General features: G+C 39.6%; 1 protein-coding gene across 3 annotated transcripts in view; it reads left to right on the forward strand.

The window, feature by feature from the left end:
• LOC106938110 (complement C1q and tumor necrosis factor-related protein 9A-like) overlaps nt 1-21,170 on the forward strand; it is an 86,950-nt gene that overhangs the window by 39,964 nt on the left and 25,816 nt on the right. The gene's annotated exons all lie outside the window — the stretch shown is intronic.

The following is a 21,170-nucleotide window of genomic DNA, read 5'->3' on the forward strand; positions in this document are numbered from 1 at the left end:
TCCTGGTAAAGAATTACATTTAAAGCAAGAAATGTTCCTTTTATGAATTCTTAAAAAGAAATAATCTGCTGAAGCTGAATTGTTTCACTCTTTTTAATGCTTTGTAACTAGACAGCAAAAACAAAAGGAGCCTCGTGACGGCCACTTCATTTATAAGTCAAGATTGAATGTAAATAAGCTGCTTTGTCTCGCATACAAAAAAAAAAAGAAAGTTTCATTGATGGATATCTGTTTCATATCTAGATTAAGGAAACACAAACAAAACAAACCTACGCAGCTAAGAACCAGTTTAAGCCCCGGTGTTTCTACGTCTTGCAGTTAGCGCGACTTTCTGGCCACTTTTACACTTTTGTGTTTTCAGATTTTCCTCTTTAGGTGACAAGAACCCGACCTGCGTTTGCATCTCAGTGACAGCATGATGCTTGCTCACAAAGAAGAAGCAGTTTCAGCTGTGCAGTTGAGCACATTTTTTTGACTAGTTTCGTAAAACAAGTGTGACACCAAGGCCCTTTCAAAATGTGAAGGACAGGAGAACATGGCAGGTGTATGTTGATCTTATTACATCAAGAAATAACTTTTAAGTAAATACCTTCCTACCTAAATTATTCACAGTCAGAGCATTGAATGAAAAGTCAAACGACTGAAACGGTGAGAAACAAGGCCAGGCAGGTTCCTTAGTTTAGGGATCAGCGACCTTTACTTTACAAAAAGTCATTTTTACCGTCACTTTAACAAAAATAACATTGATCCAGTGCCAATAAACCTACGTTACTCCTTCGAAAACAGATATTTGATCACATTCTGTTTCTTTTACGGTTAATCAACCTGGATTTTGTTCCTGTTAATATTTTAGAACAAATAAAGAAAAACTTTAACATCAATTATTAAATCTTGATTTTTGTTCTTTACTTAAAATGACAAAAGGGATGTATTTTTTTGGCATAACAGACAGGAAATGACTGAGCAATCAATATATATATATATATATATATATATATATATATATATATATATATATATATATATAAAATTTATTTTTTTTTCTCCTGTTGGCGTCATCCATCAGGCTGTAGAACTTTTATGCTGATTTTGCGTGAAAATGAAAAGCAAACCAGCATAAATTAGACGCTTGCAGACATTTTCCCCAGTTTAATTTTTCACCACACACGGAAATGGAAAGGAAGTGTGTTAAACATTATCCAGAGCTCACTGGTATGAAATCCTGAGCTGGGATCAAAACAAAGCTTCCTCCATATGGAAAATATTTACCTTTTTCTATTTTTTCTTATTATTTTTCATATGTAATTCCTAGCTAAGGAATGCAATAAACTAACACAAAGTTTTTTTTTTGTGCCTTTGTAATTTTTTGGTGACAAATCTTTGCCTTATGGTATAAGAAAGAAATCCATTGTCAGAGGAAGCCATTGAACAGTTTGTGGACACAGCAAAGAGGTGGAAAGATGTTATCTGGTCAGAGCAAGACTGAACTTTTTCACCAGCATGCTTACTCTGTTGAGAGGGAACACTGCCAAACACCCACAGATTCTCCTCTTCAGCACGGATCTATTAGCCGAAATGTTGAAAACTACTTTTTTTTTTTTTTGGTCACTACAATCCCAAATTTTTGATTGCAGTGTGTGTGTGTGTGTGTGTGTGTGTGTGTGTGTGTGTGTGTGATCTCAGTCAGTAGAAATACCTCTGCAACGCTCAGTGTGAGGTCAAGACAAGGATCTCTGTGATCATACAATTACATTCACTCAACTTTTCCAGCGTTCGACTGCAGCTGGCACAAAACGGTTTTAACAAATCGAGCTCCTTCCTGCGCCTCCCGATCGGCCTCTTGGGGCGCCGCGTTCCACTCGCTCCGGTCCAGGTCACTCACGACTGCTTTTGCGTGTTCAATCAGCTTCACACGTCTCGTGTTTGCGGAGCTGACTTGGTATCCAAGCGCAGCTAAGGTTGTGTTTCTGAGCGCATGCCTGAGGGGAGGAGGGACACGGCAGACGGAGTGGCGTTGCGCGGTGGGGATTGTTTACGACCTCGACTGGCTCCAGAGCGCATGTTTGAAGGAAACGCTTGGATGCCGCGTTCATTTCGGTGCGCTTGGATACAGGAGACGGGTCGGTGTTAGTAAATCCTGCTCTTATAAAAGAGTAGAAGACGGCTGAGAGCCACTCTGCTGAGAAACCGCAGACGCTTAAAGCGCGAACCGGCATTGATGCCCGTACTGGGAATTTATTTCCACGACTGTTTTGTTGTTGTTGTTTGTTTTTGTGCAGGAATGTTGTTTGGCGCCCACTGACCGCGCGTTTCCAAACCCTTTGCATTAACATGTAGCGTTACAGGAAACTGCTGCGCTGACGTGAGGACCTTATATGTTTCCATTCATATTTCCCTCTCCCCCTTTTTCATCACTCGCAGGCAGTCGACTGTCTCTGTGCGCTTCGAGACATCAGAGATGAATCTTTCTGAGATAAAAGGAAGAAAATAAGAGCGAGCTTTGTTGTTGTTGCCGTTACTGCAGGGGAGATGTCGTCTGCGGTATCCACGCCGGTGTTTTTATTAATAATAAAAGTATGTGGACGCCAACGCGCCTCCAGGGAACAGGGGCATTGCCAGTTTGTTTCCATCTTGTGTTTGCTGTTTCTCTGTTGCAGCATGCTAAAGAAGGTCTGTGCAGACGCCAGTCTGGATGTGTCTTTCCTTTCTTAGTTTACAGAAATAAAGACTTGACAAACTGCACAAAAAAGAACAAATGGAAGCCAAAGTTAGGCTGGTATAGAAAGAGTTGATTCTACTTTCACAAAGTGTATAGAAACGCACACGGAAGTGTCTCCACTGCTTTTATTTTGAAAGTCTATGATCCCAAAGAAGCTCTTCATATCCTGCCTGACTCAGTCTGTGGTGTTTCAGACCCTCACTGTTTTTTATGTGATGAGCTGTAAGTGACGGCTTTTAATTCGTTCGTCTTAAACTTCCTTTTCCATTCTCAATCTTTAAGTTTAGACCGGGCGAGACGCAGGAAACGTTTTGCAAAACCACATGAAAAAAAACAACAAAAAGAAAAGCTTTACTTTCATCGTTGTTAACCACAACCGCAGCTTCCCCTTAGATTTATCTCATGAGCTGTTTCTTTAGATGCTACACATGCAACATAAACGGAGGAAGCTTTATGATGATGAATGGGAATTCCAGTTTCTTTTCATGTGTGTGTGGCGGCTGTTTTTTTTTTTTTTTTTTCCTCAGGTGACTGTTGTGAAGAATTATTGTGAAATGATGAGATAAGGAAAGACTCAGGAGATAATCTCCAGTTTTTCATTTTCTTAATCCTCCTCCTATACATCATGTCAAAACCTCAGGCTTGTGGCCAGATTCTCCCGTCTCACATGAGCCTTTCTACAGATTATAATGTTGTCTTGACTTCTCCTGACTTTTGCCGAGTTTTAATCTGACACTTTATTAATTTACTTATATTTAGAGTCTTGTGAAGATGATCTGATCTCAGTAGTTCACGGCTGTTGATGCTCTTTTTGTTGCCTGAGAGACCCGATTCACCGGTTCTGTTGAAGCTCCAGTTTGTGTCCTTTTATAAAAATACATTTATTTTCTGGCCTTATAGGTCTGATTTTATAAGATGATGTTTTAGGTCTGATTTTATAAGATGATGTTTTTTTTTCCTCTGATACTCTATGCCAAATAGTAGAATTCCTTTGCCTTTGCACAAGAAAACACAACAAAATGTAAAGTATAGGAATTCTTGATAGCAGTGGGAAAAGAGGAATAAAATATATATATATATTTAAATAACAACATAATGTTAAAGTAATAAAATATAACAATTATAATAATAGCAAACCTTAAATACAATGACAAACTGCTCTAACTAGCTGTGGATCATAAGAAGACCTTCAAAATAAAGCTGCGTATCGTCAGCGTAGCGGTGGAAACCATTGGCCAGATTTCAGCATGTATGAATAAAAGGTGTGGGGCCTAAAAATGAGCTCTGTGGAACTCCCTGTCTCACTTTGTATTGTTTAAATAGTGCTCTATGTTTACTAAATATTGTCTGGGTGTCAGATATGACTACAGATGAATGAGTGAATGAATGGACTGCCGTTACTTTCCCACAGTTTTTCCTTTAAATAAAATAAAGTCATAAATTTAAGGGTAAATCATCCAGCAAATAAGAAACTAACAAGTTCCTCAAATGTCCACTTCAGTCTGAAGCCGAGTTGAGTTCTGAGCATCTCCCCTTATTTAATGTTTTTGGGACGTCTGTCCGATGTTTTGATTTAATTAGTTACTTGTCTGCTTAATTTATGCATTTATGTTGTGTCTGTTAATTATTTAACTCATACTGATAATTGGGGGTTGGCTGTTCCAGTTAGAAGACTGGAACAACCAATTTTCAGCTTGACCGGTTTGGACCTGCTTTCTGCATAGAGCATGCGACACAATAACAGCTAGTGAGGACATGCAAGTAAAGGCTTCACAGTTTGATTATTCCTGTCACGATAACATGTTTTTCTGGATGATAAATTGTCCAGAAAAACGATAAACAACCGCTTATCGCAGTTGTTATTGCGATAAACGATAATATTGCTGTTTTGAGGCCATTTTCAAGCAATAAAATGGTAATGGGGTTGCAATGCAAGCAATCTCTCATGAACATTTAACACTAAAACTGGAAGATATTTTAAATATCCAAAATAAATGAAAACCTGACACAACAAATACAATGAATAGTGAAGACTCTGAAGAAAAATAACCTTCAAAGTAGGGCTGGTAAAGAGCGATGCACCAGACTGAAGCATTTTATTTAGTATTTGGTCGAAAAAGTGAAAGAAACGAGAAAATCATGCAAATGGAAATTATCAAGCTCATTTTAGTAACTCACATATGCCTTCTTTTTTAAAAAATTGTCATTGAGCACAGTTAAAATCTGACCTAAAAAGATAAAAAAAGAAAAAAATACAAGAAAAGTCAATACATTAAATTATAGGCATTCCAAAGATCAGCAACTGGATCTGGTCGAGAAATGAAATCGGCGCATTTAATGGCATCGGATTTCCACAATCCAGAAAGCGTCATCAGTAACTCGGCATCCGGAGATGGCTGCGTCTTCCCGTCCTCGAGCCTCTGTGACATTCCTTCCCACAGCCCCTTTTCTCTCCTCCCCATTCACAGCTTCAGGATCCATTTTGCTGCCTCCCATCAAAAGTCTCACGGTCTGTAGGTACCGCCGTTGTTCTCGTTGGCCTCTTTTCTTTTGCTGCTTCGCGCAAACGCATTCACACGGACGCATATAGGGACAGAGAGCCGGGGCCGTGAACTGAAATGAACGCCAGAGGCAGAGAAAGAGAGGTGGGATCGGATCACAAAAGAAGGAGCGTCGGGGTGATATTTTAACCTCTTTGAGAGCAGCTCAAAGGAGTGGAGGTGGTGGGGGGTAAAAGGTCCTATACCATAGCTGGGGGTGAGTGTCTGCCTGCAGGATACTTATATGTACACATACTTGGACCTTGGTAACAGTATAGGGTTTTTTTCTTTTGTCTCTGCTGTGATTTAAATGTTTCTTTTTTTTAAAGGCTCCCACATAATTCTGCAGAAGGCAACATTCTTTCTCCTTTTTTTCCTATCTCACTGCAACATAACACAATATTAGTTAATACTTTTAATTTGTATATTGTCCAAAAAAAAAAAAATTGGATAAAAAGATGGACACGGAGTCTTTGAGTGAACATGAAAACAGGCCAAACAGCCTTTCATGTTTGGGAAGAATCTCAAGGACTCTCTGAGTTACTGAGAGCCGTTCAGTAATGGAAGCAGCTTTTTCTCAGAAGGCGGTTTTACGGCTTGATTCGAGCCTCGACCCTGAACCCGTTACCATTTATAGTCATGTGGAAAACACCAGACTGACCAGATGGGGGTTTTTTTTTCTGATATGTGCTTCATCTGGTTTAATTTTGGAGAAGGAACATGAAAGCGTTATAGGTGTAAAGGCGAAGAGGTGATGCAGATGTCGGCAATGCGCAGCTGGTTTGTTAACCGTGCAACGAGTCACGGGATTCGCTGGAGCCTTTGTGAGTGAATGAGTCATGATTTTTTAATTTATCAATCTGTGTAAAATTTCCTTCCACTCGGAATCCAGCTGCCAAATATAATAATGGTTGGTTGTTCTATGCTGAAAAATGAGGGTTAGCTGCTGTTATTTTTATTTACTGGAAAACTTACCTAATAATTTAGACATGTATGTTGATAATTAAATATAAAATAAGTTTTGTATCTGATGGGCTTTGGAGGTTTTAACCTTCATTTAAGTCAGTATTATGTTACTCAGACATTTCTTTTATTAGCAGTTTGTTAGCCACATTTGTTTGCTGCAGTACAAGAAAACAACTAGAACAACTTCTTACTCATTTTGAACAATCTCTTAGTTAAATATCAGACTGTAACTAATACACTGAAATGTTGAAACTACAGCTATGGAAAATGTTTGATTTACATGTTTAAAGTGCAGAATTACATTTTATTGACGCTTCATTACAGGATAATTCCCAGTCTTTTTAAGGAAACATGATGCTGAATATCAGATGGCTTCCCAACACGATAAGGCTGAATGAAAGTCAGTCAAACTGAACCCAAAACCAAGAACTGAACCAAACTGAGCACCAACAACTCCTGAAACAGAAACTCGAAAACCATGAATTGAACCAAAAAAAAATAAAAATAAAATGTGGCCTCAAAACGGTGAGCCAGTTGAAAGATGCGACCCCGAAACCACAAACAGAACTGAACCAACTCAAAAACAATGACCCTGAGGTGATAAACCCAACTGAAGCAAAAACCAAGAACAGAGATGAACCGAATGACCCTAAAAACCTGATCCGAGCCTCAAAATTTGCAAACCGCATTAATCAGTCTGACAAAACCATATATTTCTCTCCAGTGGTTGAGCTGAGCAGACACATTTCTGGACGTGTGAACAAATTCCCAGCCTTTACGCAGAAATATTTAGCAAAAAGACTTTTCATGAACCCACGAGCCGCGACTTGCAGTGTGAGATCATCGTCTCTGGTGTTGCTTTCAGCACATTTGGAGTCTGCAAATCACTTTTATGAATCAGGCCTCTGGGCTTCAGAGAGCCTTTTTATTTTGACCGAAATCATTCAGTGAGGTTTCTGCTGAGGAATCCCGTTCAGCTCAAACGGTGCATCGCTATGACCTGCGAAGACCCGGACTCGCCGCTCGGGTCGTCGTCTCGATCCTCCGATCCTCTCAGCGTTAAAACTGCCCCGACTGTCAACACCTTTCAGCATTTTAGAGCAAACACAAGTCACACTAACAGACTACTTCCAGAAATCAGTAAAAAAAAAAAAAGGCCTGCTGTTGTTGAAAAGGGCAAAAGTGAACTTTGCTGGTCCGTTGAACTCTTTTGGTCCGATTACACAGCCGTGGGGTTCTCCATGGCTGTGTGCGTGTTGGGATCTTTTGAGGTCAAAATCTGGAATTTGAGGATCAGACAAAGATGAAAAGATGCACTTGACCATCTGTGTTTGCCTCCACATCACCTCTTGCGGCCGAAGCCGGAACTCGGGTCTCGTCGTCAGCTTCAGGCGGCAGAACTCCAAGGTTCTGGCTGACGATGAACACGCCTTTAGAAAGAGCATGTAGAGATGACCCACGTCTCTGTTGTGGCTTCTACATACCAGACTGCACAGTAGCTGCTCCGCTGGAGGGCTTTGAATTCACAGCGAACATTTTGTCTTCTTTAAGTAGAAGGTTGGCACAATCAGTGAGAAAGCAGACATGAAGAAGAAACGATGCGGTGCAAACAATGGCGGAGGGGAAACTTTGTCTGTTTCTAATGATTGCTGTCTGGAGGGATGGGTGGGCTCTTTCTTGTTTCTTTCTTTTTTTAACTTTTGAACCCACAGTTGAAGACTCATCCCATTAGAGGTTTGCAATGTTCTGCAATTATGACCTGACTCACAGAAATAATAGAGAGAAGGTTAAGTTAGGGCAAACCGAGGAATGAGGCAAACATCAGGAGGAATAGAAGCCGCTTGCAAGGATTTCATTGAAGAATTAAAAGAAATTAGAATAAGTGAGCCGTTTCCTTTCTACTTTTATAAAACTTTTTCAGCATTCAGGATCACCTCATCTTGTTGGCATGCTATCCATTCCTTTTTGTTTTTAGCATTTACCTAAAATTTCACCACTAAATTTTACCTTAGCAGAGATCTACGGGTCAAAAACTACATTTAGTTCGGTCGTAGTTGAGATTCTGTTGCGTTATTCACAGTACCGTTCAATGGAGAACAACAGATTACGCTACAAGCACCGAGAATCTCTGTCACTGTGACGGGTCGGCCCTCAGATGGACAACCAAACGGTTCAGATTTATTACAGTTCTTGTTTGGAGTGGCCGTGTTGTCCAACCCGTCAGACTCACAGAACATGAGCGTGTTGGGCTCCGGTGCCAGAGTCGTGTTTACTTACGGCCGGCGCATGTGAAATTCAGCAGTATGAGCACATGGGGCGAGTCGCTGGTGCACTCAAACACACACGCACACACACACACACACACACACACACACACGCACATGCGAATTAGACTTGAATAAGTGCAAATCGAAGCGAGGTTCTGAAATTTACAAGCTGAAATCCTCCTTGTGTTCGTGAGCACTTACCCGCCACTTGTCATGGATTACGAACCGGACAGGTGAGATCACCACCGGCTCTCTCGTCGCACCACGGAAGTAAAGCTCTGCGCCTGAAACGCTGAAACGGTCGAGTCCAAAACCAGGTTGTCAGCAGGAGGATATGTAATAAATGGGTGTTGTTTGGTCCTGTGGTAGCGTGTGGTGAGAGGCAGCCAGAGGTTAGTGTGTGCTGCCGTCTCAGGCATCACTTTCTAAGAAGTGTCACTGAGAGAAGGCTCTCATTCCCCCCACCCCCAATAAAAACACTCTATGCAGCCGAATTTTTGTTCAAAACAACTAAAAACTTCATTTTTAATCTTCCAGGAAGCTTCTTAGTTATTTTTACATGCTCTTTTATAATTAACAAGTCCATTTAAATGAGCCTATCAATAGTTCAGGTTGTGTCCAAGCATTGTATGTGTTATTTTTTCAGATTTTCTTGCACATTTTGATCAAAGTGAAAGAGTCTGAAAGAACAATACGCTTACTTGCAAAAGGGGGAAGAAAAAAAACTCAAACTTCTTCACGCTTTGTGACGATACTGGAATTTTATGCGACATACCAGCATAAAACGTCGCATTAATCAAAAACCGAGGAGGAAAATGCAGATACAGATTCTACTCTGAACGCACCGTCCCTCACAGTGCAAAACGGTGGTGGCAGTATCATGCTGCGGGGATGCCTTTTTCCTCCAGTGGAGCTACAATTAAATGGTGCAAATTACATGAGAAAAGTCATAATGACGCCTGACATTTGAAGATCTATTATTATCCCAGCTGGATGACAAGAACCAGTTGAAATCTCTCAGTCTGATGTCTTATTTCCCAACATGGTTGCCATTTAAATGCAGTGGATAACGTTACCTTCAGCCTCCAGTGTGAATCGGTATGCGACAACCCAAAGAGCAGCTAAGACGCCCTGAGGGCCCAAAGTGAAACCATCACATGATAATGGAGGTCAGGATGATGATCTTCACCCCCTGTAGTCCACACACACACACACACACACACACACACACACACACACACACACGCAACTTTAAACTCTTAATTCTTTATATTATACGTATTGTCTTCAGAGGAATCTTCTTTTTTTGTTTCAGTCGCTTAAGTCTGACTTCTGAATCAATCGGGTATAAAAAAGGTCGTTTTACCTCAAAGTTTGAACCTGTGTTGTCTCCTGTTTCCCTTTAGACGATCTTCATTTACTCCCGTTCTACTTTTCTGAACCAATCGCCGACTCTTGCTGTCACGGTCGGGGAAAAGAACCGAAAAGAAAGTAATAAGAAAAAAACAGATCATGTCCAAAAAAAAAAACTGTGAGGGATCTTGGAAAGGTTTAGAGAATGAGGGATGAAGATGTCTTTCAACTTTGCTCTTCAAGGAGCCACACTTTCTCGCAATCTTTTAAAGAAATGTTCTGGACTGTGTTATGATTCCTCATTTCTTTCTCGCTCAAAGTAACAAAACAAAGCTGCTCAGCTGAAGCAGGATCTTGTTTCGACGCATTTCTTTCTTTGCTTTTCCCCTCCGCCTCTTTCTTAGTATTCCTCCTTTTTTCCCCTCACTCATTGCTCAGCCTCCTTCTGGATTATTTTTACACCATCATTAGTCTCACCTGTCCGGTGTCACTCCCTGCTTTCCTCCCAGCTGGCCTTCACCTGGGCATTTCCCCCTGTCCCTCCAGGCAAAGGCTTCCTTCAAAAGAGTCATAAATATAATGTAAAATTAGTAATAAAGCGTGACACTCAGGCACAGAGTTAGAGTGAATAGATCTTATTGTCACCGATGCTCAATCTAGAATTTTTTTCAGTATCGGCGCTGATACAGATATTAGTATCAAACCGCTGTGTCTCTAGTTTAAAAAGAAACTAAAAACTTTTTTTTTTTTTTTTTTACAATTGCTGTTGATGAACTATTTCAATGTTTAATGTTTTTAATTTTCTTCTGTACAGCACTTTTTTTTACTTCCAACCCAAAACATAAAGCCTGAGCTACAACAAAATGTTTCAGACCAGGTATGTTCGTGTAGTTTATCGGCCCAGTCAAAGTCCGAACCTAAATCTAATTTAGCAGAGATGTGGAAAAATTGACCAGCTCACTGAGCTTTAGCTGCTTTTTCTGACTTTACAATTGGGCACGTCTTTGTGTTGGTGGATCACATAAAGAAAATAACAAGGTGTGAAGATGTTGGAGTTCCACGTGTTGCTATGGAAACCTTGACGAAATCAAATTAAATTAAAATCAATCATTCAAATATTTTAAATTTGTTGTAATGCTCTGAATGTCTGACCACAGTTACAGCAGAATAAGAATCTGACTGACAACAGAAGCTAATTATCAATAACATTTTTAGGAAACGTGTTTTAATCGCCGTCTTTGTTCCTGTGATCTAACACTGATGTTACATGTAGATCTTGTGGTTTTCCATGGTTGGTTTGTACAGATTTTCTCCATTTCAGACGTTTCCTTTTAGATAAACTGGATTAATGATGAGACCCTCTGGCTACTGTTAGCTCTAAGCTTCCCTGCCGCACCACAGTCTAAACCTATTTTATAAATATTATCTGAAACGTCGCACACCTCGATAACTCAGCTCAAACATTAAACACTCCTTTGCGGTGGGATCTACTTTTACTGACGCTTCCTCGTGAGACAAACCGTCTGGTCTCTGTTACGTCCTGCCCAATTTGTCAAAAACACTTCAACGTTTTTTTTGCGGGTTTGTTTAAGCACCTGTGAAGATAAGGGATTCATCACAGAAGTTTATCAAAGTCTCACTTTTTTTTTTTTTTCACCTCGCAGTGAAAAAGCGAGACGTGAAACTAGATCTGCTCTGTCTCAGACTGGGCTCAAAATGTCGATTTGTGACGGTTAAATAGAAACGACATCGCCATGCTGTCTTTAACAGTATGAAAGGAAATTCTCTTGAGGATGGAGAACATCTCTGAACAAAAAAAAATATATATATATTTTGAAGTACATATCTATATCTACGTAGCTAATCACTGTTTAATTGATGACTTATGTATTGTCTGGCTGTGGAGCGGTGGTAGAGATGTTGTCTTGCAAACGGAAGGTTGAAAAAAAAAAAAGATAAAATCTTTTGCCAGCATTAAAGCAATCAAAACATTTGAACTGAGGGGGAAAAAAAACTAAAATGATAATAAAAACTTAAACCATGAAATTTACAACTGGTATGGTTCATTTTTGGCTTAACTATATATGCTTAACGTACTAAATGAGAACCTGAGGATCTATAGTTCTGTCGTTTTATCCTACAAAAGACTTTAGATTTACATTTTTTGGGGGTTATATGCAGATTGACTGTGAATTTTTCCACAAGCCCAAACATCATCTCAGATATCTGGAAGTTTGAGTCTGCACGCATAAAATAAAATTAAAAACGTACAAGAGCCTCGTTAATCTGAACACAGAGGGATTTTTAGACATTTTACCCCTTCTCACATTTTTTATTTTTTTTTAACCACCAGTTTATGTCAACACCTTTTGATCACACGTAAGATCTTTATTTGTTTTGCATAAAAAAAAAAAATAAAAATAACCCAACTGATGTCGGCGGCGCTCTGCTTCTCGTCTCTTCCAGTCGGTTGTTTCTGTTAAAGCTTGCCCGCGCCTAATTTACGGCCGGCAAACATCCAAACATCCTCCACCTGCTCCATCGATCACTTCGCTCTCTGTCTCTGCTCTCAGGTCCCGACAGATGCCCACCGTTTATTTTGGCTTCCTCCCCCCTCTCTCCTCGCACCAACACAACATCTCGGGTCATAAAGCCGCATCATGAGCGAAGCAGCTTGTGTCGACGTTTCTGTTTGAAACCTGTGAGTTCTGGCGCAGAGACGCCTCATCCTGGCGTCTCTGCGCCACAACGATTCATCTGGATTTCATCGTTTGTGTTTATGAAGTTAATGGTTAGATACAGGAGATCAATCACTGAAACTACAGGGAGATGTTGTTATATCATCAGATCTGAATGAATTTTGGGAGTTTTTCATTTGCGCCGATGGTTGAGCTGTGGTGAATTTTTCTTCTTTAATATTATTTATGTTTCCAGGTAGAGATCAATACATTCTCAATTTTGTTTCTGCTTTCTGAAGTAGAAAATTGGAATTATTTAAAAAACTTTTTTTTTTTTTTTTTTACCTCATGTCACTTCAAAATTACTTTCCTCTGCCAAAACAACCAGTTTTTACCCAAAATGCAACAGTTTATGTAATGTCTTGTTATTTGGTCATTTTTTTTATGCGCCAGTCAAACTTTATATCTGAACTTGACACCAGATGCTGGATGTTTTTTTCCTAAGTATTGATCTACTTATCTAATTTATACAAAGGTATACAGCAAGTTCTACACTCAGTTTATAGTCAAAGTGTTGGTTTGTCATTGTGAAATTGTTCAGTAGTTCTACATTTTTCTGTGGCACATAACATAAATTATTTGTAGATTATTTTTTCCCATCAAGCATATGTAAAATACTTTAAAGAAAATGCAGATTGAGAAAAACTTCATAAATTGTCCTTGTTTCTGTGTTTTTTTTCCCCGCCCTAAATCAAGATGGCGACTAAAGATCACTTTACAAGTCAACTGGTTTTCATTAACAAAAACCAAAAAATATTAAAGGAAAAACAAAATTTCAGGACTTATGTTTTAGATTCCCGGGTTTCCAAATTACATGTTGTCCATATTCTGCAATTTTGAAAAGGAAATTTTGCTCAGACTCTGTGGTTGTGGCATAAGAGGCAATCACACAAACCAGTCGCTAGAAGGAAGGAAACGTCGCAATTTTTCCTCAAAGGAGTAGTTCGGAAATTTTTAAGTGGGCGTCTTATCAAAGGATATAAGAATACATCAATCTAATCTTAAAAATATCATGGAGTTCACAGGGATACTGTTTTATCATGTTTGAGATAAACTTTAGAAGGTCATATTTAGAACTGGTACAAAGTAATAAAAAATATACTCGCCATAAATGATAAATGAATCCATCTGTACTGGGTTTGTCAGCATTGTTTGTTTTCTTCATGTAGCAATGTTTAAGCTCATTCCTAAAACAGTAACATCAAGTGCAGTTACTAAAAACGTAAAACAATATATTTTGAAGCTTTATTTTGCAGAATATGTGAAGATCGTTTTAATCCTGCAGAATAAATTCACAACAGCCCGGGTCCCTTTCACTGCGTGATGGACCCTGATCTTAACATTTGAAGGGGGCTAAAGTATTTGCACCAGGCTGCGCCTCGGGGCTGAAATACCAGGTACGAGGATTGACGATCTAGGCCGTAAATCACCTGAGTTGGATTAGCGAGAACGCGCGATGCTCGGCTCCAAAACTATATGTGGCGTGTGCGTGTTTGCAGTTTGATCGTGAAAGACATAAAAAAAAAATGTTGTTGAAATTGTTACCTTCGAGTGTTGTGATCTAGTTTGTGATAAGGGTTAAAAGTAAAAGAAGGGGGGGGGGGAGACGGGATGAGTGAGACAAGGCTAGACAGGCAGAGTCTTAATCCTGCTAATGGTGTCTCTGTTCCGTCATGACTTCAGAATGTTTAGCCAGAGGAAACAGAAATGAGGATATCTCTGTGTGTGTGTGTGTGTGTGTGTGTGTGTGTGTAAAGCAAAAAATATAACTTTTCATATGCGATCTTAATGGAACGAACAGTCTTTTTTTTTTTTTTGGGGGTGGGTTTTTTTTTTTTTTTTTTTTTTTTTACATATACCGAAGACTTTTATACGTTATATTTACGGTGTCTTTCTTAAACAAGAATAAAAAAATACCAGTTCAAGTTTGACTAGTGATTTGATTTTGATTTGCATGTTCAATTAATTTTCATTTAGCCCAAAAATTAAATAAAAAAATCCTTCTTTTTTTTAAAATAGTTTTTAAACAAATAGAGAAAAAGTCTTAAAACTTTTTCAGTACTGTTTTTTAGAGTCTCCATTAAGTCTGGAATGATTCAGTCCAGGTTTATTTAGTCTGAGCAGTTTGGATGTTGAACTAGAGGCGATCAAAGACTACAGATTGTTTGGAAACTTTAAAAGAGCTCTTTAGTTTAGCATTTTTGCTAAACGTCACCAAACTGGTGTACGGCCATGTTTTGTTCATGTTTAGTGTGGGCAACACAAAGCTGCTCCCACTTATGTTTAACCTCAAATTTAAAAAAAAAAAAAAAAAAAAAAAGCAAAGGAAATCTTGGTCTGACTATTGCCGACTGACTTTTTATGTTTTGAACCCTCGTGCTGCCCCCCGTAGCGAGAGCGCCCTGGTTGGAGAGACATATCGCCCAAATCAAAAACAGCTACCACTCACAGTAGCGTTCCTCCTATATCAGAAGATTTACTAAATAACTTTTCAAATGACAATTTTCATATTCAGCTGGATTCTGCGTGCCGATGTGAAGAGTTTTGCTTCAACCCGTCAAGACGTCACTGCATCTTTAACTTGTCGCAACGTCCATCTGCTCTCACTGACAGCCGTCTGGATTTGAAGAGACGGCTGACGTTTTCCTAGTGAAAATTCGCAGGATTCACGCGGGCAGGTCTGGACAAAGGATCGAAAAGGTTCAGAAAAGCCGATGCAAAGCGAACGAGACGTTTGATGCTCAGGGATTTACATGCTGTCCATGTTGATGCAACACGCTTTACTCCGTGCTGCTCAGAGAGCAACGCGCCAGCTGGGATCTGATCCAAAACCCATAAAAGAGACATCCGATCCTATCAGTGGCTCGATAAAGCCCCCCGTCTAATTTGATGCTAAGCTTGAAACTGAACACTTTCTACTCGAACGCCTCAGTGTGGGAGATTTACTCATTTACTCTTGAAATCACATTCTTTGACTTTTTTGGTGCACACTTTAACATTACATAATTTCTTTTTTTTTTTTTTTTACTTAAATTCATAGTTTTCAACATTTTGAAACATATTCAATGAGTGGGGTTTTCGAGTGCATTTTCTGCAACGCACTTTTCCAAAAATCTCACTGAATGAAATCACACCAACACATTTTACTGAGCTGCTAAACGAGCGAAGTTCGTCTGACGACGCTGCTCCACGCCGACATCTTTGATTTACGAACCCACACCGGTTTACCTTCCTTTCAGCCGTCGGCGACCTCAGCTGGCTGAGTGCGACATCCTGTTTGGATCCGCTTTAAATGAACGAGTTTTCCTCCGTCTGGCCGCTGCACTGATGGTCCCACTCCAGATGGGTGGCCCCGTCGAGGAGAGCAGAACACCCACACAGCGCGGACATGACGGTTGACTTACACACACATCTGAAATCGCTCCCGAATGGACATACAGATCGCCATCGGCCCTCGTTCGTTTGTACGAAGCGTAAAAGTAAAGTCACGTCTTGCAGATTTGTGCTCTTGTTTTTATTTAATTTAAAACTTTTTTTTTTTGTTTTGTTGGGGGACAAACAGTCAATCGCACGTTTGAAGTGGAGAATAAACAGACGAGGAGCTCCGGAGTCCCAAACACAGCTGGTTCGTCTCCCGCAGTGGATGTCTCAGGGTCACAGATGGAGCCGGTGGAAGGAGAACCAACGGACGAGGGAGGGAGGGAGAGTTTAAGAGAAAAGACTGAGAGTTGATGGTAAAAGGAAGGGAAGGAGAAAAAAAAAAGAAACTCGAGCTTCTTCTTCTTCTTTGCAGAAGCAGCTGCTTTTCTGAACATCGAGTTCAGGTCTAAAAAGTAACGTAATAACATCTCTGGAGTCAAAAAGCATTTAAAGCGCTAATCTCACGACAGGTCTCGTACATGTATTGTTAAATCCTGACAGTAATCAGTCCGATAACAGTTTCACTGACAGCTGGTGAAATACATGTTTCGCTCCCGTGGGGACACACCGTGTGATGGCACGCCGACTGACATGCTGCGGATTAAAAGCATTCCTACTTTTTACCCAGAGAGTGAGCGCGAAAGGTCAGAGTTGGCTTGCAGATGTTCCGTTTCTCTCTCTCTGAACTCAACAGACATAAAATGTATAGACTTTGTAGTCAAACTTATATCACAGGAATTGATCAGTTGATGGAATAAAGTTGTGACGCTACAGCGAATAACTAAATGAGTAGCTTCAGGAATTTTAACCACAAAATTGCGCAAATTGAAGCCACGAAAATAAATTTGATTATTGGAAACATGCCAATTTTTTATTTTTTATTTTTTATTTTTTTTTTTGGGGGGGGGGAAGTAAAGTATGACGTAATTTTTCAGCCAGATCAAAATAAATGTATTTCACAAAACTGCAATGGAAACTTTTTTTTTCTCACATCACACCAGTCAGGCGATCAACAGCCGGATGCTACTACTGGTGAAAACCACAAAGACGACGACAGGAAGTGGTACAAAATGGTGGTTTGTTTTTGTTTTTCTCTTCTGTAAATTTTCCACAAAATGGCTCATATGTAACCACTCTACTCTACGGGGTTTGTCGCGCCAACGCCTGAATGAAACGCCGACAGCTGATAGGTGATGAGAGCTTGAGCAGTGGCTGAATTATAAAAATATTTAGAATATAGACAACGATTTGCGCACATTTGTAGTGGAAACACAGCTGCAGACTTAAAGCTAAGTGTTGTGCTAGTTTTTCTATAACTACTTGTGAAAAAAAGGAATGACTTGTTAGCATGCCCTAAAACAAAACTTTCTCCTATCTATTTGCACGTCCAGTATGTATATATATATATATATATATATTTACATGCGGGCGCTCTTTGTGGCTTGCAGAAGGTCCAATCTTTGCCGCTACAGGAAAGGCTGATTGTTTATTTTCATTGTTGTTTGAGAAATTGTTTAGCATTTTCCCCCACAGCCCTGCATTCCCATATGTGCAAGCAGAACACAACCATCATAACAACGAAGAAGCCCGTATCTTATAGGTCCCCGTTCTCTCAACGTTAGAGCTCAGAAAGGGCCAACGTACGCCACGCTCTGATCGACCAGAACCTTATCTGGGCCGACTCTGTAGGTATGGAAAGGCAGGTCCAGACGTATTCCCCATTACCTACAGACATGAGAGTTAAGCACGTATGTGCTATGAAGGCCTGTGAAACAGCCCAGCCAGACATGTGAACATGAAAGTGTTTGGACAGTGAAGTATGAGCAAACAGCACGGATTGATTGGTACATCATGGCTTTAAGCTTAAAGGCGAATAACCGGGTAATTCCAGTTGACAAGAGCCTAAGATGTGATGATGAGTGTGAAGACGGAGGAATCCACGTGAGCCTTCGTTAACCAGCGTGTTGATTCGCGTTTTGCATGTGGACATGTATGCAAAGTATGATTGGATTTTTGCTTTTGGCCTCTTACGGTACCTTGCAAAAAAACTTCAATGTTTTTCGTTGGCGGTTTTGCGACTGAACAAGGAATATCTAAACTGATAGCCTTCCATAAAATCCAATGTAAGCAATTGAGTTTAGAAGTGATATCTGAAGGTCAGATATTTTATTAGAGAGCATTAGAGAACGAACAGCATCCTGAAGATCAAGGAATACAGCAGGAGAATCTGCCTACAGGGAAACTGTCACACATTTCACACATCAGTAGTCATCAATCATATTCACGAAATGGCAGCAAGAAGGAAGTTATTGTTAAAACAAGAAAAGATTTCAGGACTTGAGTTGTTGAAGTCTGCCTCGTATTTCTCTCTCTTAGCAGCGGGAGCAAATGTCTTCCCTCGGGTGCTGGTTTAGCATCGGTTTCCCGATACAATGCATCAGTTTCAGCTGCGGGTGTGGACAGGAGGGAACTGAATGCGGATCAGTGCATCTCCACCCTTCTCAGGTGGAGGCCGGATTACGTCCCACAACAAAGGGTTTTGGATCAAACCAAAAACCCCCCCTGATGTGAATGGACTTGCTCTGATTGGACGATCGATGAGTCAGAAAATAGGCTTTGAAACGAATAGGAAAATCTGAAATGTACTTTATAGGCGTTTGGTGACTAAGCATCCAATCATTTGGGCGTCCAAACCCTGTCTTTGTTTTTGCAGCTATCTTTATCTGCTTGTCTTTGTCCCAGAGGTTTAATCTCTTTTGCTCGACTGTAGTTCCTTCTGTTCTCTGCTCACTGTTGCCCTATTTTTGTCGAAAGTAGAGGGAATTGGGATCGTAAAGAAGAAAGTCAGACCGCCACTGATGACATTTCTCCTCCTCTCTCCCCTTTTCCCTCCCTTCTCTGTCCAAAGCTCACTTTCGCTTTGCAGGGAGTTTGTCCCCCCTTTTTTTTTGCCCCAGTCTGCTGGAGGGGGAGTTGTAATAGTCGCAATTATCATTCAAAGACTTCGGCCTCGACCGATTTATTTTCTTTTCAGTTCTTTAAATTCCTGAAGGAAACTTCAGTTAAAGTAAGTAGGATAAAGAAGTGCAGGTGGCGCTAATGTAGCAACAGCTTGTCTGAGGGTTGAACTGAAGTTAAGATTAATGCAATAAGGAATAAATCAATTAACTGCATGACAAATGTAAACAAGCTCGATCATTTCCATTTGTATAGCTGGTTGTTTTTCTCCTGTGTCTCTTTCTATGAGACTGGATGACATCAATCATCTACCAGTTCCAGCTAGCTCCTTTTTTGAACGACAGTTCTGTTTACAGTGACTTCATAATTATTTTTATTTGTTTGTTTAGAATATTTAAAATGTTTTCCAGTTCCAGTGTTAAATGTTTGCTATAAATAAGTTTATTGATCTTTGAGAGGCGTACTTGCATTGTTATACCATTACCATCATGTTACTTTAAAATGGTCTCAAAACAACAATATTATCGTTTTTCGCAATAACTTACAGAATAACAGAATATGTTAAAGTTACAGGCCTTCTTGCTCAATTTCTGCATTTTTTGTGTGCCGTGTTGCTGGCCTTTCTCTGTTTTTGTTTTTTGTTTTTTGTTTTTTCATTTCTCTTCTCACAGATAAACCGGTTATGATGCTAACAGAATAATTTAGATGAATAACAGCTGAAAAGCCGTTTGAACCAGGTGTTCTTCAGATAGTTTCTTGCAGAATGAAGTTACTTGGGTTTAAACCTCTGTTGATGTTTACTTGGAGTAAAGTTGCTATGTAACTGTTAAGTGATGAGGAAAATAAATCATTATTTGTCTGCACTAGAAATGTGATTCCAGTGGCAGCGTTATTTTTCAAAGATATTCTTTAGGACCTCACATTGAGGGCCACACTTTCCCAGGCCCCTTGTCAGGACCCAGTCGACCAGCTGATGATTTCTAACGAGAGCTGCTTGACCTTTATTAATTAAGCTTATGGGCACTAGGACCACTGAGCTGATAAGCCCCCCACGCTCTGTCCTCATCCACCCTGACCTCCATCATGCGTCGTCCCACCACAACCAACCTGCCGTCCTTTATATTATTATAAAATCAGGAAAGGAAATGTTCAAGTTGTCCTCATAGGACAAGTTTTAAATATTTATGAAAGTGTTGAGGCATGTATACCAAAAATGACCAAAAGGACAGATCTCTTCCCCTCCTTCTGGCCCTTCAACCTCGGACCAAAACACCAAATGTGGGTTTTTTGAAGTTTTAAGAGCCTCATGTATGTAAGCTTATTTCACTCTCACAAGGCAGCTTATAAAAGCTCTTTCTTTGGTGCTCTGGTGTGAAACCTTTGGATGATGTTCCACAGCTATCTGAGGAATGCCACCCATTGAACTTAATGCTAATCTGCAGTTCATGTGGGGTTTAGAAGGCAATAAGTCTGTCTTAAAAAACAGGGTGGATCAGAACATTGGTCCTTCTTACTTAATATGGGAAGTCACTTCACTTCATCTAATGAGAGGTTTCAGAGAAATTGTTTTTTTTTTTTACCTAATATATCAATCAATATAAGACCAAGTAACAAATAGATGTGTAATTTAATGTCTTGAATGTTGGCTGCAGTGCCTTCTAGTGGCATAAATAGCAGATTGCAACCAGCTCAATACTGCATCTCGATTTTCCAACAGTGGTCACAAAAAGAGAAATGATTGCAACTGTACTTTGATTTGCATCATGAAATAATTGGGAATTGTTATATTTTTCCATAAATTACATTCAAATAAAAATGTTTGCCTAAGTACCTGAGTTTTAGACTAACTATAAAACATATTTTGTAGATAAGACTATTAAAAGGTCTTTCTAAATTTTCGCTACGCTTGAAATATCAATAGTTATAAATTATTTTAGTTTAGCTTTTACTTTTAAGGCTAATATAAATGCAAAAGCAACTTTTTGTGGGAATAATTTGAGATTTATCTGAGTTTTTACAGAACTGTTTATTGTTAATTTAAAATTCCATTGCATGATTATAATGAAACTCACTAAAATTGAGCATGTATTTTTTTTTATTATTTTTTTACATCTTTTACAGGCATTTTTATTTGTTTGTAATATTAAAAGTGTGTCATTCAGTCACATTCCTTTTCTTCTTTTATCTAAACAACCCTGTTTTTAATCTT

Source organism: Poecilia latipinna, unplaced genomic scaffold (assembly GCF_001443285.1).
Source record: "Poecilia latipinna isolate Pla-1442-1.1 unplaced genomic scaffold, P_latipinna-1.0 Scaffold2510, whole genome shotgun sequence".
Lineage (NCBI taxonomy): Eukaryota > Metazoa > Chordata > Actinopteri > Cyprinodontiformes > Poeciliidae > Poecilia > Poecilia latipinna.